The 9,434-nt window shown below is 35.6% G+C and overlaps 1 pseudogene; it reads left to right on the top strand.

The window, feature by feature from the left end:
• Positions 1 to 1,365: 1,365 nt before the first annotated feature.
• Positions 1,366 to 2,324, top strand: LOC101390421 (olfactory receptor 52J3-like; annotated as a pseudogene).
• The last annotated feature ends 7,110 nt before the right edge of the window (positions 2,325 to 9,434 follow it).

Raw genomic sequence — 9,434 nt, 5'->3', positions numbered from 1 at the left:
GCTGAGGCCACGTCCCACATACAGCGACTAGAAGGATGTGCAACTATGACATACAACTATCTACTAGGGCTTTGGGGAAAAAAAAGGAGGAGGATTTTGCAATAGATGTTAGCTCAGAGCCGGTCTTCCTCAGCAAAAAGAGGAGGATTAGCACGGATGTTAGCTCAGGGCTGATCTTCCTCACAAAAAAAAAAAAAAAAGAAAAAAAACAATTGTGTCGGAAGTGAAGAGCGTAGACTTCTGCCTAACATGGCCCATCCTCACTGTCATTGAAAACATGTCTTTACTTCTTTCAAATCTCCTTCCAACAAATCTTCTCACTGCTCCCCATAAAACCCAACCCCAATACATACATACAGAAAAGGGTAGAGTTGTTGGATATCCTGGAATATTCCTTGGAATTTTGAAAGCAGTAATAACTTTCTTTATTAATTTAATTACCATCAGAATACTAGTAGCAAAGAGATGCATTTCTCTCCTGAAGGTTATTTCCAGCTGCAGTATTTTTCCATCACTGTGTAATGCTTTTCATATCTGAGGTACAGTACAGTATGTCTATCTTTGTGCAACTTTTTTTTTATATATGAGATACAGTACAGTGTATCTGTAGGGGGATATAAGTAAACGCGGATGGAAAAATTAACGAAGCATAGCTCTTCATTTTAGATCTCATTTTCTAAACATGTATCATTGTAAAATGTAATACTGAACAAATCTGTTTAAGAAATACAGCTGGATTTTCCATCATTCTACATGCCCAGTCATCTGTTTAAATAAGGTGTATTTTCCCTTCAAAGAATACTGAGGTCTCAAAAGAAACATAAACCCTTCAAGTTTTTTTTTTTTTTTTACTGCATTCCAGGTTTTGTATGGCCTTTCAGCAAATGAGTATAAGATATTATTGTCTTAAACTTCAGAAGGAGACCTTCCACAAGGTTAATGTTCCTCCCACTTGAAGACTGCTCAGTCTCTGCCTATATCTGATTTTGAACTCAAGTTTTTTTTTTTTTTTTTTTAAAGATTTTATTTATTTATTTTTTCCCCCCAAAGCCCCAGTAGATAGTTGTGTGTCACAGCTGCACGTCCTTCTAGTTGCTGTATGTGGGACGCGGCCTCAGCATGGCCGGAGAAGCAGCGCGTCGGTGCGAGCCCAGGATCCGAACCCGGGTCGCCAGCAGTGGAGCGCGCGCACTTAACCACCAAGCCACGGGGCCGGCCCTGAACTCAAGTTTTAGTATTAGCTTTTCTAATAAGAATAATACAGATAAAAATTAAGCCTTCTGCAGAAGTTGTGAGCACTGCACTTATAACTCTGATTTTTCCTTCTAGAGGCAGTCAACTACTTGTCTTCTTGTCAACGGCAAGATGTTCCACACCAACACTACAACTTTCCACCCAGACACCTTTATTCTTACAGGCATCCCAGGACTTGAGGATTCTCATGGCTGGACCTCCCTGCCTTTTTGCACCATTTACTTAATGGATTTGCTGGGCAATGCTACCATTTTGTTGATCATCTGGTCTGACCATACCCTGCGAGATCCCATGTTCTACTTTCTAGCCATCTTATCAGCCATAGATCTGGCCATCTCCACATCCTCAGTGCCCCGAATGCTGGGTATCTTCTGGTTTCATGCATATGAAATTGGATTTAGAGCCCGTGTGGCCCAGATGTTTCTCATACACACCTTCACAGGAATGGAATCTATTGTTCTGCTGGCATTGGCTTTTGATCTGTATGTGGCCATCTGTGCACCTCTCCACTACACAACCATTTTGACAACCCGAGTGCTAGCAGGCATTGGTGTCGGTACTACAATGAGCCCAGTCCTGTTCATGTTGCCTATTGTCTACCTAACCCATTGTCTGCCCTTCTGTGGGGCTCGAATTCTTGCCCACTCCTACTGTGAGCACATGGGCATTGCCGAGTTGGCCTGTGCCAGCATTTGAATTAATGTCATTTATGGGCTTTTCGTGACTCTTTTCTTATTTTGGAGGTGGCACTGGTTGGAATCTCTTATGCCAACATCCTTTATGCAGTTTTCTGCCTCCCATCTTGGGATGCTCGTCACAAAGCCCTGAGCATTTGTGGGTCCCATCTTGGAGTCTGGAATATTTTCTATATGCCCTTCTTATTCTCCTTTCTTACCCACCAATTTGGCAAAATAATTCCTGGTTATGTCCACATACTTGTTGCCAATCACTATGTGCTCATCCCACCTGCCCTCAACCCTATGATATATGGTGTGAGGACTAAGCATATTCGTGAGCAGGTGATCCGTAATTTACCTCAAAGTAGAGTCTCTTGTTTCCTTAGTTCTTGAGGGTGTGGGTATAACTGAAAGAAGTTAACCTTACCTGTACTCTAGGTTGATTAACTTTTAAATACTCTTCATATCTAAATACCTTGAAGATCCTTCAAAAACAAACTTTGGAGAATGCTTTCTGGTCTTAAATTCAATGTTTCTTCTCCACATTGCTGTTAATTGTTTATTCTTCTGAATGTAGGGTTCCATTACAGTAGGGGAAAAACCTCACACCAAAAGTCCTTTCATTTTTAACTATAGAGATTTAGTGAATCTCCATGTCTCTGTATTTGAAGATAAGATAGTGTTTCAGCTGGCCACAATTAGTTTATCGCTACTGCTTTAACTTTCACTGAATAAAAGAACCAAATTCAAACGTAAAATAAAAATAATCTTGGTAGATTTCTCATTTACAAAGTTAAATGTATCTGATTTCTCTGAGGATGTCACTGGGATATTGAGTGAAGTTTTTAAAAATTTCTCCAATCCTTCCCTTTCATTTTAGCACCTTTTCCCTTACTCTTTATAATAACGTACAGGTACAATGTACCCTCATTGTGCCACCTTCCAACTTTCTGGAGAAGTATGTAGTGAAAATACCTGTGTTAAAGAATAAAAATCCTTTTTATAAGAGAAGCTTGAAAGTACAGAATTCTAACAGTGGAATTTCGAATTACGTTTAATTAATTTTTTTCCTTGGGTATATGTGTGTGTGTGTATGTGTGCATGCATGTGTTAAATGTATTTATGTAAACTTCTATCTGTATGGGCCACTTCTTCCTCTCCAAAGGCCTTTTTATTTGTAGAATGCTGTATACATTCATCCTTTGAGTCTCTATGCTTTATAAAAGTAGAGGAATCTCAGAGAAGGTCAGGTAGAAAATAAATTTTCAAACTCAGTTACTTTCAAAGGAATTTGCTGGATTTTCTTGCAGGTATTTTGTGTTATCTTATAAGGACATCTCTCCACCTCTACTCCTGATGATCTAGGGCATTTTTTGATTATTTTTCCAGAATTTGCTGTTGGCAAAAACTGATGTGTACATAAAAATAATAAAATAGAACACAAAGCAATTGCCTAGGAGGCTAGTAATTAATTTTCTGATGGCAAATTCACCATCAGATGTTAAAAGAAAAAAAATGACGGTACAATTATAAATGACTAAATAGGCCAGAACACATTTCTTTGGGGATCGTAAGTATGGAAGAAAGATTATCTTTCATCAAGGACCATGGACTATAGACTTCAGTGAAAACTTTCTGGAAAGAATTAATGGAAGGTGACACAAGGGATATCTAAATATGGTTATTGGAAGAATTTATTTCCTGTGAACACCTTGAGCACATTAAATACTCTTTTCTGTTAGAAATAGAAAGATGCAAATAATACATTTTTAATGGCTTCTTTGTTAAGAGTTTATCCAACATCATTCTTTCTGATATTTTTCTTCATTTGGATGATCCATTTTATTTTTTTAAGTAGAACACAAATTTAATAATATTAAAAAATAAAACGCATCTAATAAAGATTTTTTTTATATTAATAAGTTTTTATTTAATTTTATTAAAACCTCCATCCAGTATATGACCCTCTACAATTCAATGCTTCACAGGATTACAAACACCATTCCTCAGAGAAACTAAATTCAGTGTCTTATCTTTAGAGGAAAAATTCATAGATATTTCCAGTTAGTCTGACAGGATTCATATGTATTAATCTGTAAGTAATTACATTCTCTTTTAAAACTTTAAGAGTGGGTTTATATTCACATTCTAACGGCGTCTTTTTTAGTCATAATGTTCAGCGTCTCTAACAACCAACTTTCCTTTGTGTTTCCATGCCCTACAGCTAAAAGACAGTAGGGTTCAGTGGCAAAAGCACTGGAAATATTTCTTTCAGTCCAGTTTCTCCTCAGCTATCTAGGGTCAATCACACCTACGGCAGGAAATTCACAATTCTAATAATAAAAATGGAGTTGGAGTTCTGAAGGGTAGGTATTATTTCTTAGCAAAATTTTATTTTTCATGAGTAATAAAGAAAAGCAAAATTGACGTGGTCAGATGGTTTTCTTCAATAAAATGTTCACTTTAATACAATTAAAACTGATTATTGTATATAGTATGAGGTAGGGGTCCAAAATAATATTTCATAGGGTAGGCACAAATTAAATGAAGAAATGTGGTTTGGTATCATAACAACACAAAATAACCTTGGGTGAAGTTTTAGAAAAAGAAAGACAACATAAATCATAAGTACAATTTTACTTTGCCAGCTTATGAAAATATAGAATGATTTCCTTGTCCAAATATTTCTCAAATAGTGAAATATTTTTCTACAGTTAGTGTTTTGTTCTCAGTATGTTTCAAGTTTTGAAAAGTTAAAACCTGATTGAGGCCAAGTCAAGTCAAAATTACTGCCCTGCATTATATGTAAGAGATAAATAGCTTGGCTCTGGAGACAAAAAAAAAACAAATGATTTAGATATTCAAGTCTATAAATAGTGAGCAGCATGGCTTCAGACAAGTTTCTTGTTTTATCTTCACTTTTGTCCTATGAAAAGGAGATGTAACAGTTACTTACCTCATATGTTTCAGTGTTAAGTGAGATATGTGGATAAAATTAGCAGAGCACCTCTGACATTGTATTTTTAGTATTGTTAAATGTACATTCCATATATACTTCTTTTGTATCCTATGAATTTATTCTAAATGTTAAGAAACATAAAGAGTGGGGCCAGCCCAGTGGCGCAAGCTGTTAAGTGCGTTGCAGGTTTGGATCCTGGGCGCACAACAACGCACAGCGTGTCAAAGCCAAGCTGAGGTGGCGTCCCATATAAAGTGGAGGAAGATGGGCACGGATGATAGCTCAGGGCCAACCTTTCTCAACAAAAAGAGGAGGATTGGCATTGGATGTTAGCTCAGTGTTGATCTTCCTCACACACACACACAAAAAGAAACATAAACACTTAGATTTATAGCCTCAGTTTTTCAGGATTTAATATTGCATGATGGGGTTGCTGAGCAGAAAAGTATCATATTGTGTTTAGCATAATAATGAAAGTGATTATTTCAATAAAGTATAACAACTTGCACATACATACCAGCTGCCAACATGCAGCATACTGATCAATATTTTAGACTAATGGCCACATTTCTATAGATGCTACAATCATTGTCAGTGCCTGGGAAGGTTTTAGAGACAAATAGGAAGGAAGAGTAGAGCTAAATAGTGGTCACGTTTACCAAGTTGACAGACTTGAATCTATTTTGTAGAATCTAAAAACAAAATTCAGTTTTCACAAAATTGCCCTTCTAAAATCACCGTTTTGTAAAATTTTGAAAATCTAACACTGCTTCTAGAAATAAATCATGGCAAATGAATGAAAGTCATAGCCTTAAAATGATGGGTTCTTAGAGATGACAGAGATCCCTTTGTGTTAGGTTGATTAGAGAAGACTTCATGGAAGATATTATAGTTAAACTAAGTAGAAGGATAGGTAGAATCTCAACACGCCAAGACTGAGTTAGTGTGCTAGGAAATGAATAACACAAGTACAGTAATTTGGGGATAGAGAGAGGGATGCTTTTGCTGGCTTCCTTCTGAAGTTTTAAATTACACACTTAGCCAGACGAGGCATACTCAGTTCTTGAAGATGTCTGGAAAGGTGCTTTGTTCAGATCATCCTGTGTTACCTGCTGATTTGTGCTAGCCAGATGTTACCTAAAGTTCAGCTTGGTCAATTGTGACCATTATTACCCTTCTTCTGGACCCACAGTCTTGTTATACAGATACATTTTATTGTCTCTCTCAGCTGCTTGGTTACATACACATACACACACACTAAATTTAAGAAGAAAAGATGTTGCTATAGATTCTGATAAGTATAATTTTTAATGATTTCCATTTAGATGCACTTTCTATATTTTGGCACGGTTCTAAGCGCTTTATTTACACTCATTATATTATTACCTATTTATTCTTCATAATAGGATGAGTACTAGAAGGAGCTATTCACCAGGCTTTTCTAAAGTTACTCTGTTTAATTAACCATGCCATAAAACAGTGACTTGGAAGAAAAAGTAGTTGCTTTTCTTGTACAGCGACATATTGAGACCAGTTCTGCTTCAGAAAGTAGGTCAGGTTGACTTCTGTTAGGTTCCAATCTCCATGAGACTCATTCCAAGGCCGCAGATAAAGGAGCAGTAGCTTACCTGGAGCATATTCTTTACATGAAAACTCATAAGTAGGAAAAGAATACCAACATCTGCAATCACACTTATGTAGGGTCTCTATTTTCACGTCTGCTAGGACTGCATGGGCCAAGACAAGTCACATAGTCAAGCATGAAAAAAATGTGACAGACGTATGTATACTCCACCCACAGTAAAAAGAGGCAGGAACATATGCTGAGAATAAACCAAATTGTAACTTAATTGTTTCCTTTAATCTATCTAACTGTGACCAATTGTAGAGAAGCTGCTTTTTCTTACTTTCACTTTTTAAATCCATTTTAACCTAGGAAAACAAACCATCTCAAGGACTCTCACTTTCTTTAGGCATACACTGAACAAGTCTTCCATGTTGCCTGATTTTTGCATCTTATAAATTTGGAGAGACATGTTACACTGCTGCAATCACCACTATAAAGCCACATATTTAGTGTTAATTGCTAACACAAAATTCTAGCTCTAGCCACTTTTAAATAATAAAGTTTAACAATACAGTTTCCAGTTTTTCAAGCAATTAATTCTTGGCAGCATACCTAATCTGAGAGCAAAGGTAAATTCTCTTACCAGCAGCGTGGATCTTGAGGAAGTCTCACTTAGCAAAACATGCTTCGAAGGTTGAGAAAGCAATCAGAAAGAAATTAAGTTAAACTGCACTGCAAAAGCCAATTCCAAGGCCTAGGGGAGAGTGTAGAGTCTCAAGCCACGGTGCACTAGTTAGAGAGAGGTTTTGATGTCACGTGGAAGCCACTGCATTCCTCATTCTTGGATGCTCCTCTTTCAGTCTTCTTGTGCTGATACCGGATTCTATAATTTTCTCTGTTTGCCCAGGTGTTTCTTTCTCTTTATATCTAATTTTCTTGGTACATCTTCCCATCATACTTTGTGTGTGTGTACTTTTTCTTCTTTTCCACATTTTTATCTGGTTCAGTCTGTATCTCTATCTCTTTGTAAACATCTGTACAGTTTTGGGTTTCATTGATTTTCACATTATTTCCTTTTTTCATTGATTGATGTTCCCTTATTATTTTGTTTATTCTTCTTATTTATAGGTTTTGTTTGCTCTTTTTTTCTGGATTCTTAAATTAGAAGCTGAGTCAATGTTGACCCCTTCCTTACTTTCTACTATAGACAGATAATGCTATATACTTCCCTCTAAGGACTAGTTTAGCTGTATTGCAAAATATCATATGATGCACTTTAATTTTTGTTCAACTAAAAATATTTTCTAATAGATTGTAATCTGTCCCTTGCTTTCTCCTTTGACCCATATGTTATTTAGAAATGTATTGTTCAGTTTTAAATTATTTGGGTATTTCCAGTTATTTTTCAGTATTTGATTTGCAATTTAGTTCAATTTTGTTGAAATAACTTTTGTATGATTTGAACCATATCAATGTTATTGATTGGTGTTTTTGGTCAGAATATGTTTTATCTTGGTAAAGATTATCTGAGCACTTGAAAAAAATTGTATTAACTCTTTTTGGGTGAAGTTTTCTATTAATCTCAATCATGTCAAGGTGTTTGATAGTGATATTGACCTCATTTACATATTACTGATTTTTTTCTGCTTGTATCAATTATTGAGAAATAAGGTTTTATTGCTACAAATTTAATTACAAATTTTTCTATATCTCATTGTAGTTCCATCAATTTTTCTGCATGTATTTTGAAGATATGGTAAGAAGTGCATAAATGTTTATGATTGTGAACTCTTCTGGAAAAATTGACTTCTTTGTAATTATGAAATGGCACTCTTTATCCCTGATAAGAGCTTTTGCCTAGAAACATGCTTTGTCTGGTATTAATATAATCACTTTCTTTTGATTAGTGTTATCATGCTATATAATTCTCTGTCATTTGATTTTAACATATTTGTTTCTTTATATTTAAAGATGTTTTCTACAACATGGAGACTTCTCAAAAAATTAAGAATAGAACTACCACATGATCCTATTATTCCACTTCTGGATATTTACTAAAGAACACAAAAACACTAATTTAAAAAAATTATATACGCCCCTATTTCACTGCAGCATTATACGCAATAGCCAAGACTTGGAAATAGCCTAAGTGCCCCTCGCCATATAAATGAATAAAGAGAATGTGATATGTATACACACACACACACACACACACACACACACACAGAATGAAATACTACTAAGCCATAAAAAATGATATAATCTTGACATTGTGACAACATAGATGGACCTTGAGCGTATTACGCTAGGCAGAATAAGTCAAATGGAGAAAGACAAATACTGTATGATTTCACCAATATGTGGAGGATAAACAAACACATAGATATTAAGAACAGATTGGTGGTTACCAGAGGGAAATGGGGTCAAGGGCAGGGCGAAAAGAGTTAAAGGGCACATGTATACAGTGATGGATGACAACTAGACTTTCGGTGGTGAACACGATGCAGTATATACAGAAGTCAAATATAATGATGTACACCTGAAATTTATATAATGTTATAAACCAATGTTACCTCAATAAAAGTAAATAAACAAACAAACAAATGAATAAAGTTATTTTCTAATAGGGACTGCTGGTAGATACAGTATCAAAGAAGTGTGATATTGCCATAAGGAAAAATATGTAGATGGATGGAGTAGAAATTGAGAGTCCACAAAATAACCCATACATCTGTGGTTAATTGATTTTCAACAAGGATGCCAAGTTGATTTAATAAGGAAAAAATAGTCTCTGCAACAAATGGTGCTCGGAAAACTAGATATACAAACCGGTAAGTATTAAGTTGGAAGCCTACCTCATACCATGGACAAAAATTAATTTAGATGGGTCAAGGACATAAATATAAGTGCTAAAGCAATAAAACTCTTAGAAGAAAATATAGGATTAAATTTCCATGACCTTGGTTTGACAATAGAT

Source organism: Ceratotherium simum, chromosome 7 (assembly GCF_057802395.1).
Source record: "Ceratotherium simum simum isolate JZ-2026a chromosome 7, ASM5780239v1, whole genome shotgun sequence".
NCBI lineage: Eukaryota > Metazoa > Chordata > Mammalia > Perissodactyla > Rhinocerotidae > Ceratotherium > Ceratotherium simum.
Note: the sequence above shows the minus strand (reverse complement) of the source record. Positions and strands in the feature narration are given on the sequence as shown.